At 39.6% G+C, this 27106-nt stretch overlaps 1 long non-coding RNA gene across 1 annotated transcript in view; it reads left to right on the top strand.

Annotated features, from left to right (window-relative positions):
• The window catches only part of LOC121819011 (uncharacterized), a 203069-nt gene that overhangs the window by 139625 nt on the left and 36338 nt on the right, over window positions 1-27106 (top strand). The window contains exon 3 of the long non-coding RNA XR_009599765.1: window positions 11542-11722. This is a non-coding gene — a long non-coding RNA (uncharacterized LOC121819011). The remainder of the gene's footprint in view (window positions 1-11541; window positions 11723-27106) is intronic.

Below are 27106 nucleotides of genomic sequence, written 5' to 3'. Positions count from 1 at the left end.
ATATGGTTACTTTGTGTTCTTCGGTAGTTTGTTAAGTCTGGAATGACATGGATTTTGTGTCAAGGTGCTTACTTTTTAGAGTCATCATGAGCCTCTGTTGGAGGCTGCTATTTTAACATAGTTCAAAACCTGAAAAATTACTGTTTGTGTCAAATGTCAGACAGGTGGGATAGTTTGCTCCAGTAGACCATATCCTCTAGTATCCATGCCCTTTGTGGTCCCTTCCCTTGAATCTGGGCCATGACCTGCTTTAATAATTAAATTATGGAAAAAAATCATGCAATACCTGTTTTCAATCCTAAACATTTAGACCTTGATATCTCACCTTTGTTGTATGGGGGAATCTTTAATATAAGACATTTAACCACCCTGAAACCATCAGGCCATGAGAAGCCCACCCATGTGCCAGGTCATCAAAGACTAGAACCTTTATCTTTAGGATAAGGATAAATGCCCCACGAAAGAGAGGTGAACTGCCTTTGCTGGGCTCTGCCCAAACTATAGATTATAGCAAACAAATAAAATTGTTGTTGCTGAGAACTACTAAGGTTTGGGGATAGTTTGTTGTGTTGTAATATATAAACAAAACAACAAATAACCAGAAAATCAAGAGCCATCAAAAGAAGGGTATCAGATAACTCTGCTTGGAAAAAAAAATGCATTAAAGAAAAAAAGCTGTTGTTATTCACTGCTATATTCCTTTAGCCTCTCTTCACATTCATTCCTCTCCCCGACTTCCCACTTTGTCCCACTTCCCTCTTTTCCTGATGACATTAGCAACTCTGCTCACATAGAACAAGATGTATATTATTACAACACAAGAAAATAATTAAAATTACCAAAATAGCAGCAACTGAAAACTAGTGTAAAGTTCTTATATACAAATGGGCAAGAGGAACAATTTCCAATTAATTCCACTAATTGTTGCCAGCATTTAAGAATAAGATTTGTTTCTATTTTATTGACTGTTTTTGTCATCCTGCTAATTAGTCTTATCTGAAGCCACCATATTTTAAATGAAATGCATTTGATCTGTATTTACTATCTATACCAGCAGTGGTTCTAGTTCTTTAGCTCATATTCTTAAAAGGATTCTAAAGTCTGTATTAATTAATGAAGTTGGTACCAGAGCTACAAATCATGGCAAATTTTTACTTTTGACTGCCACAGTCTAGTTTGCTTTGTAATGTTTTTTCTTTAGCTAGTAAATAAAGTTTCTAGCTTCCCAGAGTCACTTTCAGGCTTTTCTATAAAATCTCTATTGTGAACTCTAACCAGTGGCTTGTAATTTCATAGATTTATAGTAAAATGCACTAGAAAATGTTCTTGGTCACATCAACCTAATGGTTATCATTAAGGTTGTTACAAAGTGCTTATTGATCAATATTTTAATTTTTTATAACATGAATGTTCCTGATAATTACTCATTTATTTTTATTCTCTAATAAAATGTATTCTTTGTTGTTGTTCAGTCTCTAAGTCTCGTCCGACTCTTTGCAACCCCATGGACTGCAGCGCTCCAGGCTGCTCTGTTCTCCATTATCTCCCCAAGTGTGAAAAATGTGTTCAGGAACAGTGATGCTAGCGAACCATCTCATTCTCTTCTGTCCCCTTCTCCTTATGCCTTCAATCTTTCTCAGCATCAGGATCTTTTCAAATGAGTTGGCTCTTTACATCCGGTGGCCAAAGTATTGGGAGCTATAGCTTCAGAATCAGTCCTTCCAATGAATATTCAAGGTTGATTTCCTTTGAGATTGACTGGTTTGATCTCCTTGTAGACCAAGGGACTCTCAGGAGTCTTCTCCAGCACCACAGTCCAAAAATATCATTTCTTCACTACCCAGCCGCCTTCTTTTTTTTTTTCTTTTATTGATTTTTTTCTCTTTATTGTGATGATAATCATTTTATCAATCAAATGGTAAGATTTTCATGCATTATGATTAATACATGATATTGAATTAATTGGATGAATATGAACCCTTGTGATGTTTTCTTCTGTTTTGAAGATGTTATTAATGTATTTCTGCCATATGGTCTTTATGGTCTCTCACATCCACACACGACTACTGGAATAACCATAGCTTTGACTGTACAGACCTTTGTCAGCAAAGTAATGTCTCTGCTTTTTAATATGCTGTCTTGGTTTGTCATAGCTTTTCTTCCAAGCAGCAAACATCTTTTAATTTCTTGACTATTCAGCATCTGCAGTGACTTTGGAGCCCAAGAAAATGATATCTGTCACTGCTTACACCTTTTTCCCCTTCTATTTGCCATGAAGTGATGGGACCAGATGCCATGATCTTAGTTTTTTGAATATTGAGTTTTAAGCCAGCTTTTTTCACTCTTCATTTTCACCAACATCAAGAAATTCTTTAGTTCTTCTTCATTTTCTGCCATTAGAGAGGTATCATCTGTATGTCTGAGGTTATTGATATTTCTCCCAGTAATCTTGATTTCAGCTTGTGGTTCATCCAGCCCAACATTTTGCATGACATACTCTGTATAAGTTAAAAAAGCTGGGTGACAAAATAGAGCCCTGTTGTACTCCTTTCCTAATTTTGAACCGGTCAATTGTTCCATGTAAGGTCCTAACTGTTGCTTCTTGACATGCATACAGGTTTCTCAGGAGAGAGGTAAGGTGGTCTGATATTCCCATTTCTTTAAGAATTTTCCAGTTTGTTTCGATCCAGAGAGTCAAAGCTTTAGTGGAGTCAATAAAGCAGAAGTAGATGTTTTTCTGGATCAGATAAAAATCTCAGTGGTAGATTTAGATGTTTAGAACTTAATGTTTAGAAGATTTAGATGTTTAGAAATTAAAATCTAAAGGTATGCCCAAGATACACTGATCTAAACATTCTCTTGTATATTATTAGATATTTCATATGTATATATATAAAATGAAATTGTAAATAATAATAGCTATTAAATAAACATAAATCATGCATAATAAAAACAATAAATCCTACTATTTAAATGTGTTTCTCAGATTAAGAAATCACTCAGGTGGGGTAAGAAGGGGACCTCAAGTTGACATCAAAATAATTGTCTTTATTTCTGCCATTTAATAAGTATATCTCCTAATCTTTCTTAGCTTCAGTTTTGTTTCTAAAATGCAGAAATGAATCCCCTATTCCATGATGTTCTTCTCTGAAGCCATCAAATGAGACCACAGTATGAAAGTGCCCAGCACAAGCATCTTAGACAGAATAGTCAGGAAATGTTTGTTGTCTAACTATGAATGGTTTTCAGTGCCAGTATTTATAGTCAGAGGCTTCTCTGGTGGATCAGTCGGTAAAGAATCCACCTGCAATGTAGGACATCTGGGTTTGATCTCTGGGTTGGGAAGATCCCCTGGAGAAGGAAATGGGAGCCCGCTCGAGTATGCTTGCCTGAGAAATCCCATGAATAGAGGAGCCTGGTGGGCTAAATTCCATGGACTCGCAATAGTTGGACGCAACTAATTGACTAAACCCCACCACCATTTATAGAGTCAATTAAGAGAATGCTGTCTTGTAAAAAGCTGTATCACTGCAAATATTTGGCTATTTCATTGGTTCCTGGATAATTATGGTGCACTTTACCTCTGTGTGTCATCTGGATGATAACATAATCTCTCTTTTTCAGATGCATGAGCATGCAGGTGCAGGTTGTATGGACACATTAAGAGAGGCAGGAATGTACAAGGTAGTTTGCATACCCAGCATAGCTCCCTGATATGCTTAGTTATTGAGATGATAGATGTAATTATTTACATCCAATTTAACATAAAGTGAGTGATTGTTATTCATGGCTCTGGCAATGTAAAGCTGACTCAGACACCAGTTTTCTTCCTAGAAGATTTCAGAACCTATGTAGATAGACACACACTCAGGGTTTCTCTGGTGGCTGAGAGCGTAAAGAATCTGCCTGCAATGCAGGAGACCAGGGTTTGATCTCTGGATCAGGAAGATCTCCTGGAGAAAGGAATGGATTTCCACTCTAATATTATTGCCTGGAGAATTCCATGGACAGAGGCGCCTGACAGGCTAAAGTCTTCAGTTCAGTTTAGTTGTCTCTCAGTCATGTCTGACTCTTTGCGACCCCATGAATCGCAGCATGCCAGGCCTCCCTGTCCATCACAAACTCCTGGTTTTCACTCAGACTCATGTCCATCGAGTCAGTGATGCCATCCAGCCATCTCATCCTCTGTCGTCCCCTTCTCCTCCTGTCCCCAATCCCTCCCAGCATCAGAGTCTTTTCCAATGAGTCAACTCTTTGCATGAGGTGGCTAAAGTACTGGAGTTTCAGCTTTAGCATCATTCCTTCCAAAGAAATACCTGGGCTGATCTCCTTCTGAATGAATTGGTTGGATCTCCTTGCAGTCCAAGGGACTCTCAAGAGTCTTCTCCAACACCACAGTTCAAAAGCATCAATTCTTCGGTGCTCAGCTTTCTTCACAGTCCAACACTCACATCTATACATGACCCCTGGAAAAACCATAGCCTTGACTAGATGGACTTTTGTTGGCAAAGTTATGTCTCTGTTTTTGGATATGCTGTCTAGGTTGGTCATAACTTATCTTCCAAGGAGAACGCATCTTTTAATTTCATGGCTGCAGTCACCATCTGCAGTGATTTTGGAGCCCCCCAAAATAAAGTCTAACACTGTTTCCACTATTTCCCCATCTATTTCCCATGAAGTGATGGGACCAGATGCCATGATCTTCCTTTTCTGAATGTTGAGCTTTAAGCCAACTTTTTCACTCTCCACTTTAACTTTCATCAAGAGGCGTTTTAGTTCCTTTTCACTTTCTGCCATAAGGGTGGTGTCATCTGCATATCTGAGGTTATTGGTATATCTCCCGGCAATTTTGATTCCAGCTTGTGCTTCTTCCAGCCCAGCGTTTCTCATGATGTACTCTGCATATAAGTTAAAGAAGCAGTGTGACAATATACAGCTTTGATGTACTTCTTTTCCTATTTGGAACCAGTCTGTTGTTCCATGCCCAGTTCTAACTGTTGCTTCCTCACCTGCATATAGGTTTCTCAAGAGGCAGGTCAGGTGGTCGGGTATTCCCATCTCTTTCAGAATTTTCCACGGTTTATTGTGATCCACACAGTCAAAGGCTTTGGCATACTCAATAAAGCAGAAATAGATGTTTTTCTGAAACTCTCTTGCTTTTTCCATGATCCAGCGGATGTTGGCAATTTGATCTCTGGTTCCTCTGCCTTTTCTAAAACCAGCTTGAACATCAGGGAGTTCATGGTTCACGTATTGTTGAACCTGGCTTAGAGAATTTTGAGCATTACTTCACTAGTGTGTGAGATGAGTGCAACTGTGCGGTAGTTTGAGCATTCTTTGGCATTTCCTTCCTTTGGTATTAGAATGAAAACTGCCCTTTTCCAGTCCTGTGGCCACTGCTGAGTTTTCCATATTTGCTGGCATATTGAGTGCAGCACTTTCACAGCATCATCTTTCAGAATTTGAAATATCTCAACTGGAATTCCATCACCTCCACTAGCTTTGTTCATAGTGATGCTTCCCAAGGCCCACTTGACTTTACATCCCAGAATGTCTGGCTCTAGCTGAGTGATTACACCATCATGATTATCTTGGTCTTTACGTCTATTTTGTACAGTTCTTCTGTGTCTTCTTGGCACCTCTTCTTAATATCTTCTGCTTCTGTTAGGTCCATACCATTTCTGTCCTTTATTGAGACCATCTTTAAATGAAATGTTCCCTTGGTATCTCTAATTTTCTTGAAGAGATCTCTAGTCTTTCCCATTCTGTTGTTTTCCTCTATTTCTTTGGATTGATCGCTGAGGAAGGCTTTCTTATCTTTTCTTGCTATTCTTTGGAACTCTGCATTCAAATGCTTGTATCTTTCCTTTTCTCCTTTGCTTTTCACGTCTCTTCCTTTCACAGCTATTTGTAAGGCCTCCTCAGACAGCCATTTTGCTTTTTTGCATTTCTTTTCCCTGGGGATGGTCTTGATCCCTGTCTCCTGTACAATGTCACAAACCTCTGTCCATAGTTCATCAGGCACTCTATCAGATCTAGGCCCTTAAATCTATTTCTCACATCCACTGTATAATCATAAGGAATTTGATTTAGGTCATACCTGAATGTTCTAGTGGTTTTCCCTACTTTCTTCAATTTAAGCCTGAATTTGGTAATAAGGAGTTCATGATCTGAGCCACAGTCAGCTCCTGGTCTTGTTTTTATTACCTGTATAGAGCTTCTCCATCTTTGGCTGCAAAGAATATAATCAATCTGATTTTGGTGTTGACCATCTGGTGATGTTCATGTGTAGAGTCTTCTCTTGTGTTGTTGGGAGAGGGTGTTTGCTATAACCAGTGCATTTTCTTGGCAAAACTCTATTAGTCTTTGCCCTGCTTCATTCTGCATTCCAAGGCCAAATTTGCCTGTTACTCCAGGTGTTTCTTGACTTCCTACTTTTGCATTCTAGTCCCCTATAATGAAAAGGACATCTTTGGGGGGTGTTAGTTCTAAAAGGTCTTGTAGGTCTTCATAGAACTGTTCAACTTCAGCTTCTTCAGCATTCCTGGTTGGGGCATAGACTTGGATTACTGTGATATTGAATGATTTGCCTCGGAAATGAAGAGAGATCATTCTGTGGTTTTGGGGTTGCATCCAAGTACTGCATTTTGGACTCTTTTGTTGACCATGATGGCTACTCCATTTCTTCCAAAGGTAAAGTCTGTGGGGTTGCAAATAGTTGGATATGACTGAGTGACTAACACACACACACCCAACTATCTCTGAAATATGTCACAATGAAGTAGGGTTAAATGTAAAGGAAAGAACATTCTTTGAATCACAAAAATAGTAACTGATCCTCAGGAGACCTGGAGAAGCTTCAGGAAAGAGTTGAACCACTAACAGAGACTCCCTAGCTGAAATATCAGTCCAAAGACAATTCCTCTCTTGGGCCCGATCCCAGTCTACTCGCTTCTGTTCTGGGCATTTAGGCTGTCCTCTCGACCCGACTCCACCCCCCTCTAGTGTATTCTGGGTGGAGGGATTCTGACTCAGAAACACTAAGTCAGCTGGCTTGTTTGCCGTCTACCTTCAGGTTGACATTGACCATGGGGACTGGGGAGACTGTGAAGACAAGGGATGGGTTAAGAGTGAGACCAGGAGTACTGCAGTTCAGTTCAGTTGTGTCCGACTGTCACTCTTTGTGGCCTCATGGACTGCAGCACACCAGGCTTCCCTGTCCATCACCAACTCCCAGAGCTTGCTCAAACTCATGTCTAAAAAGTCGGCGATGCCATCCAGCCATCTCATCCTCTGTCGTCCCCTTCTCTTCCTGTCTTCAATCTTTCCCAGCATCAGTCTTTTCAAATGAGTCAGCTCTTCACATCAGATGGCCAAAATATTGGAGTTTCAGCTTCAGCATCAGTCCTTCCAATGAATAGTCAGGACTGATCTCCTTTAGGATGGACAGGTTGGATCTCCTTGCAGTCCAAGGGACTCTTGAGAGTCTTCTCCAACACCACAGTTCAAAAGCATCAATTCTTCGGCGCTCAACCTTCGTTATAGTTCAACTCTTATATATCCATATGTGACTACTGAAAAACCATAGCTTTGACTAGATGAACCATTGTTGGCAAAGTAATGTCTCTGCTTTTTAATATGCTGTCTAGGTTGGTCATAACTTTCCTTCCAAGGAGCAAGTGTCTTTTAATTTCATGGCTGCAGTCACCATCTGCAGTGATTTGGGAGCCCTTCAAAATAAAGTCTGTCACTATTTCCTTTGTTTCCCCATCTATTTGCCATGAAGTGATGGGACTGGATGCCATGATCTTCGTTTTCTGAATGTTGAGCTTTAAGCCAACTTTTTCACTCTCCTCTTTCACTTTTATCAAGAGGCTCTTTAGTTCTTTGCTTTCTGCCATAAGGGTGGTGTCATCTGCATATCTGAGGTTATTGATATTTCTCCCAGCAATCTTTATTCCAGCTTATGCTTCATCCAGCACAGCGTTTCTCGTGATGTACTCTGCATATAAGTTAAATAAACAGGGTAACAGTATACAGCCTTGACATACTCCTTTCCTGATTTAGAACCAGTCTGTTGTTCCATGTCCAGTTCTAACTGTTGCTTCTTGGCCTGCACACAGATTTCTCATGAGGCAGGTCAGATGGTCTGGTATTCCCATCTCTTTCAGAATTTTCCACAGTTTGTTGTGATCCACACAGTCGAACGCTTTGGTGTAGTCAATAAAGCAGAAGTAGATGTTTTTCTAGAACTCTCTTACTTTCTCTATGATCCAGCAGATGTTGGCAATTTGATCTCTGCTTCCTCCACCTTTTCTAAATCCAGCTTGAACACCTGGAAGTTCATGGCTGTTGAAGTCTGGCTTGGAGAATTTTGAGCATTATTTTGCTAGCATGTGACATGAATACAATTGTGTAGTAGTTTGAGCATTCTTTGGCATTGCCTTTCTTTGGGATTAGAATGAAAACCGAACTTTTCCAGTCCTGTAGCCACTGCTGAGTTTTCCAAATTTGCTTGCATATTCAGTGCAGCACTTTCACAGAATCCTCTTTTAGGATTTGAAATAGCTCAACTGGAATTCTATCACCTCCACTAGCTTTGTTTGTAGTGATGCTTCCTAATAAGGCCTACTTTACTTCACATTCTAGGATATCTGGCTCTAGGTGAGTGATCACACCATCGTGGTAATCTGGGTCATGAAGATCTTTTTTGTATAATTCTTCTGTGTATTGTTGCCACTCTTCTTAATATCTTCTGATTCTGTTAGGTCCATACCATTTCTGTCCCTTATTGAGCCCATCTTTGCATGAAATATTCCCTTGGTATCTCTAATTTTCTTGAAGAAATCTCTAGCCTTTAGCATTCTATGGTTTTCCTCTATTACTTTGCATTGATTGCTGAGGAAGGCTTTCTTATCTGTCTTTGTTATTCTTTGGAACTCTTTACTCAGATGGGTATATCTCTCCTTTTCTCCTTTGCCTTTCATGTCTTTTCTTTTCTTAGCTATTTTTAGGGCCACCTTGGACAACTATTTTGCCTTTTTGCATTTCATTTTCTTGGGGATGGTCTTGATCACTGCCTCCTGTACAATGTCACAAACCTCCATCCATAGTTCTTCAGGCACTCTGTCTATCAGATCTAATCCCTTGAATCTATTTCTCACTTTCCCTGTATAATCACAAGGGATTTGATTTAGGTTGTACCTGAATTGTCTAGTGATTTCCCCTACTTTCTTAAATTTAAGTCTGAATTTGGCAATAAAGAGTTCATGATCTGAGCCACAGTCAGCTCTTGGTCTTGTTTTTGTTGACTGTATAGAGCTTCTCCGTCTTTGGCTGCAAAGAATATAATCAATCTTAGTTTTCCATGTTCATTGAATAATTTTAAAATAATATTAGTCTTCATATGTGCCAGTTCAAATTAGAAGATAGTTCTTTTAGAAAGAAACTTTGTTCTGTGGTTAAACTAACTTTGTAAGTGTTCTCTGCATCTTTGTTAGTTTTACTTGCAAATTTTATGATATGGATCGTGAGGGTGGTTTATTCTTTGTACTATTAAGTATCAAACATCTGTGTTTTCCTTTGTAGTCCTTCTTCTTTTAATTGAGCTTAACATGCTGTATTTTTTTTCTACTAGGATTTACATGACATATATGTCACTGCATAACATACTTTATGGATAGTATCACAGAGGAATGAGAGTGGTTTTGCAAAATTTTACGCTTTCTCATTTTAAGTAAAGCCTGTCATCTTTAAATGGAAGTGACATCATAGAGCTAAACTAGTCTTGGCCCTCTTCTAATTCATTTTACAAGGAAAATCAAAGACAGCATTTGCTATCATAGCTAGATTTGTGCTTGCTGGCTTTGGAAAAATTACGTGGGCATGTGACGTAATTATGTAAATGGGTAACCCCTTTCCAGTAACTTAGAGACTAGCTTTCCTGTTTAACTTTACTCATCTTTAAGGTCATGAAAAGACAGGAAATGGCAAACCAATTCTGTTTCTTCTGAAAATATGTTACTAAGCAGGATATGAGAAAAAGTTACAAAGTCTTTCCCTTTTCTTGATTTTACATTTTTGCTCTGCTTCATTGCCACCAAGGAAGGGGAATTTGAGGGAGAGCCTGAGCACTTCGCGTGTTTGGGGTAGAAAACTTTTGCTTATTCACAGACCTGATGGTCATTGGTTCTAGGACCTCCTTGGGTTTTATACTTCAAAATTATCCCAGAAATGCTGCCTACGATGGCTTGTTCTCTGTCTCTCTGTGTTGGATTTTAAGAGAGCCAAGTGACATGGTTTCTAAGCCCAACATCTTTTGTAGTGAAACCACAGGTGAAAATGTCATCAATTTCTTGTTGCCTTGTTTCCAGGAACAAACTAGTTTGATGTTATTTCGTCTTCGATTTTTGCAGAACGTCACATTCAATTCTCAACTGTCTTGTTTTTGAAGAAAGATAAGACTTTGGTTTTGATTGAATTTTCCTTGAGATCAGTTATTTCCAAGTCCAGTTTATTAAAGCTGTAACACTGTATCAGTTCTGAATTCTCTGAGGTCATACTGAGGTCCATCTTTGAATTAAAGACAGTCTTTTTTTTTTTAAAGGATGAATTGTGAATCTTGAGTTATGTTAAAAGCATTTGTTTTCTATGCAAGAGGAGAGAGGATAGGTAAGAGTAAACTGGGAAGATTATTCTTCCTCCATTTCTGTACTTAATGGTTTTTTTCTTAAATTTGCATAGATTTTGGTACAAATCTATTAAATATACACTTGTTAAGCTTACTGTTGTGTTTGATTCCTTGTTATTTACATATTACTTATTTCTGCAGTTGACTTAGAATAAATGTTGGGAGCATGAGAGTCTTAGAAGGATATATTTTTTCCCTTTATTTTAGCACTGGAAAGATGAGTCAAGAAGAAAGGGTGATTTGATACCAACCATCGAGGAGGCTGCATGGCTCCTTACCTTTAGTGTCTCAGGGTTCTATGGAGGAGAATGCAATGCATTTGGCTTTATTGGAGAACATTCTGTGTGAGAAAATGCTGGAGAGAAAGGAGTTACTTATGCCACAGATTAGTTAGCTGTTGAACACCTATGTTCATGACACGGCTCGGTAGATGGCACACCTGTGCAGATTTAACTCCTGTTCTGATGGCAAACCTATGAAGATGGCACACACTTGTGTGGATGTAACAAATGGATGGTACATACTTGAGGGATTTTGAGAAAACTATGTGGAAAGCATTTCTGTGTGGATGACTCATGAGGGGATCCTGATGTTTGAGCTTTGGTTGGGCAAATTTCTATGCCTTCGAGAAATGTACAACGTGTACATTTCCTAAAATCTATAACATTTAGAATTCTCAAACTTTGGAAAAATTTCCTTTGCTATTACCTCCCCTATGTCTGAACATTGTTGGGATCTTAGGATAAGGAGTCTTGATCAGAATCACATGAAAAATATAGATTAAAATGAACCATTATAATGTCAAATCTCTGCTCAGAAATGTTTAATATTATCTACTTGTTTGGTTGCAGGTAGTTGAAGATGTTTAACATCAAATTTAAGGCAACCAAAGCCTAGTTTCACCATCCTACTTCATCTCTCTCCATCATCTCCAGAGGAACAAAGCAATCTGTCAGCTGTAGTCTTTATCATCATATCGACTCTCCTTATCATCGATTCACTTTGTGTTTTTCCCTCAGGTCACTGTCCTAGGTAAGAGTCTTAATTTCCCCATCTCTCTGATATCTGATCATCCTTCTGCTCCAGCTAGGAACTTCTCTCATTGCAAAAGATTTCACTAGACATCTCAAGATTCAGTGATTTTTTTTTTTACCTTTATAAACGTATAAGAATATATTTTTTGATGTGTAATTTTTCTATTCTAAACAACTCTTATTGTTTTATTGGTGTGATTCTCTTTTCCCACCCAACGGTGTTCATTCCTCATTCTGCCTGCCTCAGTGGTTGACTTTGCTGATTGTAGAGATGATGCTTCCTATTCTTATACACCCAGACTTCAAGAGATGAATACCTCTAACTAGTTGGGCTTTTCTTGTGTCTCCTTTCCAAGGAGGTCCTTCTGGCAGGTCTAAGGTCTTCTCAAACTCTGGTGTATTTAGTCTGTCAATTTCCTAAAACTCAGGCCTTTTTTTTTCCTTTTTCCTCAAACTCTGAATTCTCTGTAGTACAACATGGGTCGTCTGTTCCTCTGAACACTTCATGGAGCTCTCCAAGCCTATATTAACCCCCTCTGGCTTCAGTTTCTAAAACTCATATGCTGTCATCAGAACCATGGAGCAGATTGTGTCAGCATAAATGGGAACTATGTGTGTTTGGGGAATTGAGGTGCACAAGTTATCTGGTAAACCTCATTTAAGAAATAGAGGTAGCATTGTGGCTGCTCAGTTGATGCCTATTGATAGAACATTTAAGGAACAATGATTGTACTTTACTGATTATTTCATCTTGCCTCTTCAACAGGCTATTCCCATCTATTCAGTGATTCAGCTTTCAATTTTTTTTTTTTTTTTTTGGTCCTGTCTCTGAGCCACTTCTTACCTGTCTCCTTCCTTAATTGTTTATGTCCTTGAAAGTCCTTCTCTAACCTTAGCACTTCTACCTTATACCAGCATGCTTTGCTGTCTGATGATATCTGTATTTCCTACAATTCTTCTCATTTGTCCTGAAATCCCACACCAGCACCCATGTTCAATAAGTTTAATGGAACTTTGTGATTACCTCTCAAGCCCTTCCTAGCCCCTTGTCCTAATACCTTAAATACTAATTTTCAGACTTGAATCTATTTTGGTGACTTAATAGGTTTTTCTTTTAGCCTTCCTCCAGGGGACATCGTTTTCAAACCATGACAAGCACAGGTGCAACTTCTGATCTTACAACTCCCACCCACACTCCTAACTCCACTGTATCTCCTGAAACACCATATGAAGTCACTAATGGCTAGAGTTTGAAAGACTGAATGTTAAAAGCATAATTAGAGACTTAAGGGAAACAAATTGTACCCATAAAATTTAGAATTAATTTCAGGAAAATAGGGCAATTGAAGCACCTTGTGCAATTTGAAATGACTTTTCTAAATGAGCGACTGTGCCAGAAATCAGCCCCCTCATAACTCCCCCTGTTTCCTTCTTATTTTCTTCGCAGAATAAGGGCAGGTCAGTGGGGTACGTTTGGCAAACAGCAGTGTACATTTCCTGTCAGAATATCAAAGGCAAAGAGCTCACCTTAAAGTTAAGCTTTCTCTCTCCAGTGGAAATGGAAAATGGGAGGAGGTGTGTGGGTGAGACCAATCACTGCCCTCAGGCAAGCTTGAGAAATTGTAAGACCAGAACCTAGACATTCAAAGAGGCAGAATTTCTGAGTTCAGGCTAATCCCATCAGCCAGTAATTTCTCATTTCTTATATCCCGTATTGGCTCACGGCGCCATCCTAGTTTATACACGGTCATGTTACATGCCTTCAGCCCCTCTACCTTTGCCCAGGCAAACTTTCCCTTAAGGAAATAAATCCTGGGCAGCCTGCCTTGGTCTACCCACCCCCATCCATTCTTCTAGACACGTCTACACCTACTCGCTTACATCCAGGAAGCTTTATTTGACTGTCATAACCTGCATCTGTCTCTCCTTACTCACATCCGCACAGAGACCAAAACAAATTGTGGCAGTTCCCTGAAGGGCACTGTGTTAGCCACAGTGGGTGCAAAGAAGAAAACATGATTCTATTTGTTAGGAGCTCACAGATTTCAATGGGATGAAGCAGCTAAGATTGTAATGATAGAGCAGAGAGGTACCTGTGGATAAGATGCATGGGATCCCAATAGTGAGGTTGCCTGCCACTGCCGCCTCCCTAGCTATGAGGTTCCAGAGAGGCCATTGCTCAGGTCTTCAGCATTTTCCTCTTTAAAGTGATAAGTTAATAATTTTTCTGGTAGGGTGATTTTATATGTTAAATGAGCTAATGAATGTAAAATGCATGGTAAAGGTCTTACCTATAGCAGGTGCTAAATAATTGTTTCTTGGTCAGTATCCAGGTTAGAAAATGGTTAAAGAGACTCCAGTTACAGGTTTGGTCACAGTTTGTGGCTATTTTTGACTCCAGGTCAGGCTTATCTGCCATACCGTGTCTAGTCCTCTCAAGAGAACAAGAATGAAGATTATGGGTGAATCAGAGCATCTTTAACCTTAGTCTTAAAAACCCATGGTTATGGATGGTGGCTAGGGTTTTTCTTTGGTAAGAAAAATTAGGACAACAAACCCATGGGGTCTAAGTTAGCTTAGGCTGGCAATGTTGGATTGGCAGTGAATGTCTGGAAAATGTGAGTAAGAACTATACAAATTTCTCTAAAAGTTTAACCATACAAATTTCTGCTCTGGGGGGACTTGCTACAAAATATTCTTCCAAAATGTCTTTTTCCCTGGGGTCCCCAGCTGTCTCACTTTTGGTGCTACTGAAGCAAAAAGAAGAGAACAAAGAAAATCTCTAAAATTCAAATGAAAATACAGATTTAAAGCAAGCAAAAGGAGGCTCTTTAGCATTCCTTCCCACTGGCCTGTGTAGTTACTTCAGGCACTGTGCATGAGTTTTAGTAAGACCTTGCATCTGTTGGTGTTGAGAGATGAAACACTATGACTTTTGTTTGGAAAATTCTCGACTGTCCCCTTACACCAACCTCAGAGGCCAAGGAGAACAGGAACTCATGTCTCTCATGCTTAGACGTAGAAATAACTTAAGGGCTAGTCACACAGTGACACTAGTGGTAAAGAATTCACCTGCCAATGCAGGAGACATAGAGATGCAGATTCCATCCTGAGGTCAAGAAGACTCCCTGGAGGCGGGCATGGCAACCCACTCCAGTATTATTGCCTGGAGAATCCCATGGACAGAGGAGCCTGGTGGGCTAGAGTCCGAAGGGTTGCAGAGTTGGACACTGCTGAGAAGCTAAACATGCATGCATGTTGATGAAAATATTGCGAATATTGCCTGTGTTGCATTTATCTACAAGGAATACATTGAGTATTTATAATAAGCACATGTTCAGAAAAACATCTGTTTCTGCTTTATTGAATATGCCAAAACCTTTGACTGTGTGGATCACAATAAACTGCGGAAAATTCTGAAAGAGATGGGAATACCAGACCACCTGACCTGACTTTTGAGAAACCTGTATGCAGGCCAGGAAGCAACAGTTAGAACTGGATGTGCAACAACAGACTGGTTCCAAATAGGAAAAGGAGTATGTCAAGGCTGTATATTGTTACCCTGCTTATTTAACTTAAATGCAGCGTACATCATGAGAAATGCTGGGCTGGATGAAGCACAAGCTGGAATCAAGATTGCTGGGAGAAATATCAATAATCTCAGATATGTAGATAACACCACCCTTATGGCAGAAAGTGAAGAAGAACTATAAAGCCTCTTGATGAAAGTGAAAGAGGAGAGCGAAAAAATTTGCTTAAAGCTCAACATTCAGAAAACTAAGATCATGGCATCTGGTCCCATCACTTCATGGGAAATAGATGGGGAAACAGTGGAAACAGTGGCTGACTTAATTTTTCTGGGCTCTAAAATTACTGCAGATAGTGATTGCAGCCATGAAATTAAAAGATGCTTACTCCTTGGAAGGAAAGTTATGACCAACCTAGACAGCATATTAAAAAACAGAGACATTAGTTTGCCCACAGAGGTCCATCTAGTCAAGGCTTTGGTTTTGCCAATAGTCATGTGTGGATGTGAGAGTTGGACTATAAAGAAAGCTGAGTGAAGAAGAATTGATGCTTTTGAACTGTGGTGTTGGAGAAGACTCTTGAGAGTCCCTTGGACTGCAAGGAGATCCAACCAGTCCATCCTAAAGGAGATCAGTCCTGGGTGTTCATTGGAAGGACTGATGTTGAAGCTGAAACTCCCATACTTGGGCCACCTGATGTGAAGAGCTGACTCATTTGAAAAGACCCTGATGCTGGGAAAGATTGAGGGCAGGAGAAGGGGACAACAGGATGAGATGGTTGGATGGTATCATGGACTCAATGGACATGGGTTTGGGTAGACTCCGGCAGTTTGTGATGGACAGGGAGGTCTGGCATGCTGCAGTTCATGGGGTCTCGAAGAATCTGACACAACTGAGCAACTGAACTGAACTGATAAGACACTGTGGTCGGTAAAATAAGTGAACGGAAATTAAAAAGTATATGTCCCTTGCCCTCAAATAGCTACAACCTAGAGGGGAAATTGTACTTCTGAATCATATCAGAGGAACGGGGACATGTGCTCAATAATAAATTATGTAATAGTAATGACTAGGCACTGTGCAGTCAGAGTTTGTGAGGAGGGTGGCAAAAAGAATACAACAGGTATAAAGATCATACTATGGAGGGGAATCTGCGGAGACTTTTCAGAGGAGATGACATTTTCTGTGCAATTTGCTTAGAGGCAGAACTTTGATAAATACAGAGAGAGAAAATTTTTTTGATTGAAAACATTGGTAAATATTCTTTGTCTCCATGTTATCTGAATGATAATTGCATCCAGAAGAATGCATTTATTGAGAGAAGCATCTAGAGATGAGACGAGAAGATGCCTTAAGGGAATAGAATTGAGGGTAGATTCCCAGGCACAAGTTGGGTTGAAGCCTTGAGCAAGATGATGCTGAAGAGTCTGGGAGTCACCAAATCTTAGGATACGATCTATTTGTCTTCTCTATCCACTACCAAGAAATAAAATTATAAGGCCTTAAAATAGAAGAGAGGCAGAATCAAGATTTTGATTTCAGAAAGATTCCATCAGAACAGGACTGTATTATGAATTTCTCAAGTTTTAGGCACCTTTGCCTGATGGCATTTTCTTCCATTAAAATTTTTGCTTAAAAACTTAAAATTTTACAGTATTTTATGACTGCATTTGTACAAAGGGAAATATATTAATATTATACATTAAGACATTTTCTTTGACCTAAAAGCTCATTTTTAAAAATTCTGATTTCAAAGGAAATTAAACCATTTCGATGGGCCCCTAAAAGTAACATGAGCCTGAAACATTTTTCCTCTCAACCTGATGAACAAGTTGGCTCTGGCTCTAAAAGCAACAGTTGAATTGTTTCAAGGGGCAAATATCGGAAACAGAGACCAAGGAAGACATTTTATTAGTGGTCTATATGAAAGTTGTTACTAATGACTACAAGTTGTAATCCACCCAGAAACAAAAATCGAGATAATGTTCTGTGAATTAGTCTTTTACCAAACACACAAAGACAATCTGAAAGTAAACACATAAAGAACAAGAAAGCTCAATTCTTTTTAATCATTGTAAGGCTAAGAAATAACTGCAAAAGAGCTGTATATCATCATCCAAATTAATTTGATGGCTTTATGGCTTTTATCTTGTCCAAGATTGTTTATTATAAGATTTTAATGCTTTTCTGTTTCTCCTACTCAGACCTCTACTACTTGCAAGCGTGCTAGTGTATACAGACAATCTTGCTCATTTTTCAGTCACTGGGTTCTAAGACGTGTAAAGATCAAGGTCATCTATTTGATCTCCCAAGGTGTTTCATCTAATTCATTGGGGTTTCAGAGCTATCATCTAAAACTGTTATTGCTTCTGATCTCTAGTAAAATCCCCTGTCTGTAATTGTAGGAAGCTCTCCTCTGAGTCAGTCTGGCTTCTTTCTTCTTGTCTGGGAGAACTTACACTTTGGGGTAAAAATCCCATTGGCTCTAGGTATTAGCAGCTACCCTGGTGGTGGGGGGCTTGGTGGGATGCTGATTTGTTTGGGGAAACTCCCTACTCATATCATAGAACCATATTTTCTAGTGCTAGTTCTTTTTAAGCCTTGACTGGGTATGCTCAGATGAAGTGATTTATTCAGTTTATTTAACTCAAGCTGTTCTTCTCCTGGACACTTATCCCAGAACTTGTAGTCAAACAACTCATGTTGACCTCTTTGTCCTGGGATGATATTCTCTCTGCAAATCTTTTGAGTGTTATCCCAACTTGATTGCAAGCTTCTGAGGCCTCCTGTGTGTCTTTTGTTTCTCAGAACCTCCCTTCTGGGGTGGTTACAGAGATGAGCAATGGTGGGGATACGAACAATGTCTGGTTCAACAGGCTTTTGTTAACTTCAGTGTGGTGGGTGTTAGCCAGTGTTTGCTAAATCAGTTAGTAGGGTTTTCCCATGAGAGTGAGTGTTAAACATTGATGTTGACAGAAAGGATGGTACTTGGGTAGGGTGCAGGAATACGGCATGGTGCAAAGATCATAGACTTAAAAATTTTACTTTTTGTTGAAGTATAGTTGATTTACAATGTTGCATTAGTTTCTGGTGTGCAGCAAAACACTTCAGTTTTACACATATATTGTTTCATAGTTTCCATTAGGCTTTATTATAAGATATTGAATATAGTTCCCTGGGCTATATACAGTAGGGCTCCCCGGATAGCTCAATGGTGAAGAATCTGCCTGCCAATAAGGGAGCCTCGGGAGACGTGGGTTCAGTCCTTGGGTTGGGAAGGTTCCCTAGAGGAGGAAATGGCAGTGCGCTCCAGTATTCTTGCTGGGATAGTTCCATGGACAGTAGAGCCTGGCAGGCTATAGTCCGTAGGGTTGCAGGAGAGTCAGACTGTTGTGAGTCAGACTGTGTCTGAGCACACACATACACGCTATACAGTGGGACTTTGTTGTTTATCTGTCTTATATACAGTAGGTTATATCTGCTAACCCCAAACTCCTAATTTATCCCCTCCCTTTCTTTCCTCTTTGATAACCATAAGTTTGTTTCCTATGTATGTGAGTCTGTTTCTATTTTGTAAATAAGATCATTTGTATCATATTTTTAGATTCCCACATGTAAGTGATATCATATAATATGTCTTGCTCTGACTTATTTAAGAAAAGGGATATTTATAAATTTTGGAGAAGTCCCTTAAATACTCTCAGTCTGTTTCTTTATTTATAAAACAGAAATGGATCCAGGCACGCAGTTAAGATTAGATGTCATGTAAGGAAATCCTAGAGCAGGTATTCAGTGTATAGTTGGGACGAGAATGACCTCTGAGGCACACACTAGTATCTCGGTAAGTCCTGTCTGTTCTTAACCATTGAGAAACTCCATGCGCTGATTATCTGTGACCCCAGGGCCTCACACAGCCTCACCGATTCACACAATCTGACTAGTCATGCCTACTTAAGGTTTTTAAAGGATTTATAGGCCTGCCACTTATGACGAAGACCTTGCTCTCACTTATGCTCCAGCAGAAACCCCTCAAAAGGCTCTGACACATTCCCTTTAACTCAGCCACCTCCTTGCCTCTCATCCAAGGCCTTTCTTTGTGTCCTGACTTTGCCGACCAGTTAATGGAGAGGAAATCTCCGATTTTTGTGTGGCTGCTCTCTGTTTTTCTGTTTTGTTTTGCTTTGTTTTTGAACTTGAAAACAAGAAGAGGGCCCTAGGTTTTCTCCAGGCAGCATGGAATGAGCAGGATTTAATTACTGCTGAAGGGCTGGTACAAAAGGTTATCCAACAGTGTGCGATCTTATTTGTCACTGAACTTTGAGGTTGAGAATTATGGATTGTGGAACAAGATACAGCCGTCTGCTGCTATCCGAGAGCCGGGAATATAGAATTCAGAGGAAACTGGGTTAGAGCTGATGGGACCTCTCAGGGAGGTCAGGGAGAAACTAACTAGCCATCCATAAAGCTGTCGAAGTAGTTATTTGAAGGAAAAGGCCAAAGCTTCTCTTCCATGTTTCTAAAAACTTCAAATAAAAATAGACAATTCTGCATCGACATAGATAGGAAATGGACAGCAATTGAGGTCATCAAACTCAGAAATGAAACTGAGGTAACCTGTCATTGCTCAGAGGAAGACTGAAATTGGTAGCCACAGTCCAGGCTGGGGAGATGATGGTAAACGAGGGCAGAATATTTCCTTCCAATTTATCTAAGGCCACGAGAGAAACAGGATGACGAGGGAGTTGAAGAAGGGAAGGAAACCAAGGGCAGACCTGGGAGCCAAGTATCCATCATTCCTTTGGTTTTACCTTGAAGAGACAGAGCTTGAAGTCTGCTGACTTTGGAGAATTGTATCTCTCATACGTCTTTGCTGACAGCCAGATCGTTTGGCATTTTGTGATATGGTTTGTGGAAGCCTGGCTTCTCAGCTGGTGCTAGTGGGTTGGGAACATTCCCTGAAGGAGGAAGTGGAAACCCACTCCTGTATTCTTGCCTGGAAAAATTCCATGGACATAGGAGCCTGGAGGGCTACAATCCATGGAGTCACACAGAGTTGGACAGCACTGAGCACATAATACTTCTGGAAACCTAGGCTGGGTCTTGATAAAATTGAGAAGAGTGCATATAGGTCCTTCTTTCTACCACTCCTTGAGTATTTTTCTTTAATCCTCTGCTCTTCCCAGGTAGCCAGTCTACTTAATATTCCTGTAAGCCTGTATTGGCTGTGAGGCAAGCTGTTAATTATCTAACCTACCTAAAGTCAGCCAACTTTCATACCTCTAGGGTCTTTTCAGTGCTTGGAATGGTGGTAGATAGGGGTAGTTGAACTAGATAGAGCCTCTGACATCTAGCTGAGTTCTGCTACTGGCCCATTGACCTTGGGAAAGTTCCTCAAGGACAAAATTTATTCTCTCTTCTCCAACTGTCATCGATACCCACTGCAGTGCTCAAGCTGGGATTATTGGGCTTGCCCCTGCATCTTCGACAAGTTTATAAGTACTTTCCATGTCAGGAATTTCATGTTCCCTGGAGTAGCTCACATCATCTTTGGACAGGTTTGAACATTACAAAGGTTTCCCTGCTGGTCGAGTGAAAAGTTTGCAAATCTACTGATTCATCAAGCCCATACAAAGGGCTGCTGTTCGTATTCATCAGATTGTAACATTTTCTTCGATGCTTATCTTTAACAAAAACATATCCAATGGCTACAAGGATGACCTTTTCTGCCTCCTTACCCCTCCATGTTGGAAGTCTTCATTTCCTGATGCCTGCTGCTAATATAGGACACATGTTGAAATGTTTATGCTAATTAGGCTTTGATTGGAATCTCAGAAACAAGTGAAAATGACAAGTTTTATTCCATTGATGAATTAATTAATGAAATGAGTCACTGTTACACTGTTTGAAATCAGCCCTCTGATTTTTTGCAGGAGACAGGAGAATTTTCTACTCTAAACCCCCCATAGTTTTTATGCAAAAAGCTGTGGAGGAGTTATATGTTTTCAGGTCGAAGTACTGAGGGATCATTCTTTTGGTGAATAAATTACTAGCAATGGTAGATTATGTGCTGTGTGCTTAGCCGCTCAGTCATGTCCGACTGTTTGTGACCCCATGGACAGTAGCCCTCCAGGCTCCTTGGTCCATGGGGATTCTCCAGGCAAGATTACAGCAGTGGGTTGCCGTGTCCTTCCAGGGGATCTTCCCAACCCGGGAATCAAACCCAGGTCTCCCGCATTGCAGGCAGATTCTTTTCAGTCTGAGCTACCAGGGAAGCCCATGGTAGATGATAAGAGGAGGGATTGATTCACGTGACTGTGTATATGAATGAGAAGGAGGTATTGAAAGAGCAGATATATAGAGTAATCAGTGGCCTTATGTCTGTGATTCTAATATGCTTACATTTTCCCAACTAAACCCTGTTTGGAAACAGAGCTTTTCTTTTTTGTCTCAATGTGAATTAGTCAAGGTTATCCAAAGAAGTAGTACCTAGGTGATTATCTGTCTGTCTGCCTGTACATTTATCTATCTTTCCATCTATGTCCTATTGAGGAATTGGCTTATTCAATTATGAAGGTTGAGAAGTACCATAATCTGCCATATGCAAGCTGGTGGTAAAAGTCTGATCAGTATCTGAAGGCCTAAGAATCAGAGGAATTGATGATATAAGTCTTGGTCTAAGGATAGGAGAAGACAGACACCCTAGCTCAGTAGGCAGGTAGGAAGCAAAAGGCAAATTCTTCCTTCTTTGTATTTTTTTCTATTCAGGCCCTCAAGGGATTGAATGATGCTAATCTACACTGGTCAAAATAATCTACTTTAAGGAGCCCACTTGATTCAAATGCTCATCCCATCTGGAAACGCACTTACAGACACACCAAGAAAGAATGCTTAGTCTGGGTATCTATTGGCCCAAGCAAATTGATACATGAAATGAACATCATATGGTGTGTCCTGGATGACATGCTGATGAGGTCCATCACTGTACACAGTTGGCCAGGGCCTGAAAGAAGCTCATTTTTTAAAAAGTTTAATTTTTGTCTGGGTGAGAACATATATATTATCAAGGAAGTAAACATGAAATAGCCTATCTATCAAGGAAATTAGGCCTTTCATTTGAATCATTTGACCTTTAGACATTTATGTCATGAAAAGCTCATCCTATAATGAACAATGGATACACTGATACATGTTAGTTCAATAACCTCAGATTCCAGAACATGCTGCAGAGGGCAAGGGGCTTGCCCCAAATCACATAGAACAATATCATCACTGTTCTTAGTGAAATGGGACCAAATGCACATTTCATCATCTGGTGTAGGATTTCTCTACTGTTTTGACTAAGTGAAACAAAGCGTTGGAATGATGCCAGGAAAAAAAAAAAAAAGGAAATTGAAATCCAAAGACTGGACATAAATTGCCAAATCTACCCAACAATAATTTATGTCAGAGACAACCAATAAAGCAAGTCATTTACCAAGACCATCAATGAGCAAACTCAGACTTAATTTCTGTTGGCCTATCTAGTCTCTGAGTTAATGTTTAAAATAAGAATTTTAAAATAAGGTTCCTCAGTACACTACAGTTTGTGTATTTACTTTGGTTAATGAGGCTGATGAAATACACTTTGTCATCAATGACTATCATTTAGATAGACTTTATATGAGTAGCAATTCCTGATTTAACAAGTTTTGAGCTTGCGAAGTCTTTAGCAGATTCATTAAAGTTCTTTCTTCACAGGTAAAATAACCAAAATTTAATAGTTATACTATTTTAATAGTAATACAATAACTATGTATATTAGTTGAATTCTAATATACATTTAATATGGATTTGGGCTTCCTTTGTGGCTCAGCTGGTAAAGAATCTGCCTGCAATGCAGGAGACCTGGGTTTGATCCCTGGGTTGGGAAGATCCTATGGAAGGGAAAGACTAGCCACTCCAGTATTTCAGCCTGGAGAATTCCATGGACTGCATAGTCCATGGAGTCGCAAAGAGTTGGACATGCCTGAGCGACTTTCATTTTCAGGATATATATGTCATTATATGTGGCTAAAATTCAAAGATGAATAAGCTTTGGACCTTACATTCTATGGACTGAATTTGTATTTATGGGAATAGATTTTTTTTTTTAAAGTAACTTTGGTACAAAGCAGAATGAACTCTGTTCTCCAGAAGAGGAACATATAGAAGCTTATGGGAGTGTCTAACTAAGAACAATTTATTGGACCAGGGAGTATCTAAAGAGCAGCAGGAAACAACTGGTAAGTGTGTTAAGCTTAAAGAATTAGTGATATTTTTAAATGGGAAAAAGGAAACAGTAGCTCTCTTAAGCCACAGGAACAACATTGAAAAGATCCAATGTATAAGAACAGGAAAGACATGCATGGGTGAAGTACAGATAACCAGTCAAGACTATGATATTGTTTGTGAGATGTGCACACATATAAAGGCACAAAGACCCACGCATATTTATACATCTTGGACTGAGATTTATAGTGTGCGAAAATTGCCAAGATATACATTTAGAAGCCAGAAAACGTGGTGTGTAATGATCACCTATTACCGAGAACTGAGAATGAGCTCAGTGTGCATTTAGTCAGACATCTCCTCCTTTGTCCTAGATGACACAGTTATACTTATGGCTGCGACACAGTGGTGGTAAATGGAGGAAAGGGTTATATTGTTTCTGCTATGTGCTCTCAGATAGCCTTGCTATCTTCGTTACATTAAAGTGAGTGAAAGTCGCTCAGCCAGGTCTGACTCTGCGACCCCATGGACTGTATAGTCCATGGAAGTCTCCAGGCCAGAATCCTGGAGTGGGTAGCTTTCCCTTTTCCAGGGGGTCTTCCCAATGCAGGGATTGAACCCAGATCTGCCACATTGCAGGGAATTCTTTACCAGCTGAGCCACAAGGGAAGCCCAAAGCACAAGTTACATTAAAGGGATGGATACATTTAACATGGACCTATAATTTAAATAACTGGAGATTCACTAACTAACTAAGCACATTTGGCAGAAAGCATATTTATTTTCTGGCTTCAAACTGCAATAGAGTCTTTATAATTCACACCAGATTTGGAACTGGTTCAGAAACTCTTAATGAAATATTACCTAGCTCTGTTTTTCAATAGCTGCAGTCATACCACTTAGTGCAAGTCATTTTTTTTTTTTTTTTGCCTTGTACCCTGTTAGATCAAAACCCAGCTCAGGGACATGTTTATCTAATTGGTAAGAATAACACAGGTTTGACTCAAGCAGTTCCTTTAAGAAGCTCTGTAAAATAATGGCTATTTTTTTAAATTTAGGGTCATATACTTAATAGGTGCCAGGGTTTTTATGTTCACTGACATCTTCTCACACTCCCTTCCTAGTCAGCTTACTTTGCAAGCTTTTCTTTTGTACATAAAATATGAGTGAAAGCTCAGTGGAGGCTGGCTAAATGGGATGTTGTGCTAATGAGAATAGTCATATGATTAGTGTCCAGTGGTCTTTCATTGTTATGGGAAAACTGTCTTGAGTCCCTTTTTCATAACATTGCAGAATATTCTCTTCCAAGTAGATTAGCAAGTGTATGCCATTCAGGTACATTTTTAGCTCCAGGTAATTTAAAAGTTTGCTTCCCAAGACATCCTTCAGTACGAAACACAACTGTAACAGAATTCAATATTTTTATAGACATTATTCTTCCACCATTCAGAAAAAATAAGAATAATACAATATGGAAGTATGATACTGGCTTTGCAATAGTCATTATTCACCATAAAGCATTCTTCTTGTATTAAAAAGAAATAAATGCTAACTGTAAAGATGACATTTTAGATTAGGTTTCCCTATTCCCCTCTGCCCTGTAATATCAGACAGTATCTATACAAAAATTTGTCAAATTAAATCATAAATTTTTGTTCATAGCTGAAAAGCAACTCTAACATTGAAATAAGTCCTGAATATTCATTGGAAGGACTGATGCTGAAGCTGAACCGCCAATACTTTGGCCACCTGATGCAAAGAACTGACTCATTTGAAAAGACCCTCATGCTGGGAAAGATTGAAGGCAGGAGGAGAAGGGGATGACAGAGGATGAGATGGTTGGATGGCATCACCGACTCAGTGGCCATGAGTTTGAGTAAACTCCAGGAGTTGGTGATGGACAGGGAGGCCTGGCATGTTGCAGTCCATGGGATCGCAAAGAGTCAGACATGACTGAGCAACTGAACTGAACTGAAGGTTGAAATATGATAATTGAAAGAACAAGTATCAGTTTATTTTTCCTGATATCTGTAATGTTAGAAAAGGGCTATTTTCCTTAAAAGCCCTTTGATGACAATAGCATGCATACTTTTACATCCTGCATCCAGCAAGAGAATATTTTATTTAAGAAGAAGGGAAAGTGGAGAAGGGGGAATGCCATTTGTTGAGGGGCAAAATAACAGATTCTTACAGGAAAAGTAAAATCCTAAATCTGCCATTTTTCACTCCTCAAACCCTGTCAAAGGTTTTGGCCCAGCAGCTGTCATAGAAACATCATTGGGTGTTTTTGGACTTCAAGGTCTAGGCTTTTCTAGCTGCATTTCCAGCTCTGAGCATACTGGAAAAGGGGGAAGGAAGGCAATTGGCAACACATGATACTCAGCACAGGTTCCTCTGGATGTATTGCAAGGCCAAAAAGTTCATTTAGATTTTTCTGTATGATGCTATGGAAAAGCCTGAATAAACTTTTTAGCCAACCCAATAATAGGAAGTAGGAGCAGGACACCCAGATTCTAGTTAATGAGGAAAAGTTCCCATGGGGTCCTGCAGGAGTGGAAACAAATAGACAGGGCTTGAATTGGGGCTGGAGATCTTGATTTGAGATCGAGTAATAGACTCACTTTCTATATAAGACTCATTCCCCCCACCCCACCAGATTCTATAGCATGCATTTCTATTTTAAATCTAGTGCAATAAGGCAAGAAGAATTTTGTAATCATTAGGAAGGAAATTGGAATTAAGCTCTTATTCTATTTTCACTTGCTCTTAAAACCAAAATTCTACCCAATTTGTCAATCCCACAGAAAAAAAGACAACTAATCCTTCTAAGAGAAGTCATCAGGATTTCTTAAGCATAAAAATGAATAAGAGAGAAGGAAAAAAGGATTTCTGCATGAAAGTTAATTTTATGATATTGCAGCATAAATTGTGACCTGGCAGGTCCTTCTGCAGTTTAATAGAACTGGCAGCAAGCACCACGACTTAAGCAGACTCTGTATAATGAGAAGCAAAGACAAATCGGTGTGAAGGACAGGGAGAAGGGCATTACTGCCTCCCTCCTGGAAGATTAAAAATAGTAAAATATTGCAACCAGAATTTATCTAAAGGGAGATACTATCTCAGAAACAGAGAGAGAGAAAAAAAATAGATTTTAAGAGACCGCCATAGCCCAGTCTCTGATGAACAGAGTCAGAGAGCCTGGTGCTGGCATTTGAAAGAAGTCTGTGAGGGCTGACCATTCTCCTTCCAAAGACCTGGTGGAGGGTAATTTTTGACATTATAATTTTGAAATGGGACAATTTTCTAAAGCATAATTAGGGTAGACTGAGCATGTTACTCCTTCTGCACTGTTAAATGCAGACAAGAGGCTTGGGCATACTAAGTAAATGAGAGAATTTATTATCAGAGGACGAGAGCCAGCCTGTGCTGCCAAACAGGCAGGTGACTTCCTCAAAGAGTGCTGTCCTGAGGAGCCCATGCACGTGTGATGGGTCTGTTCTGAGCTCTGTATCCACAGGAGCTAGATCAGAGCAATTTCCAAAATTACACAGGGCAGGCAGCTTCTAAATCTCCTAGCAGAACAGCCGTATTATCCTGAGGACCTGCAA

The sequence above is a fragment of the Ovis aries genome, chromosome 3, assembly GCF_016772045.2.
Source record: "Ovis aries strain OAR_USU_Benz2616 breed Rambouillet chromosome 3, ARS-UI_Ramb_v3.0, whole genome shotgun sequence".
Lineage (NCBI taxonomy): Eukaryota > Metazoa > Chordata > Mammalia > Artiodactyla > Bovidae > Ovis > Ovis aries.
This window is presented reverse-complemented; position numbering and strand designations above follow the sequence as displayed.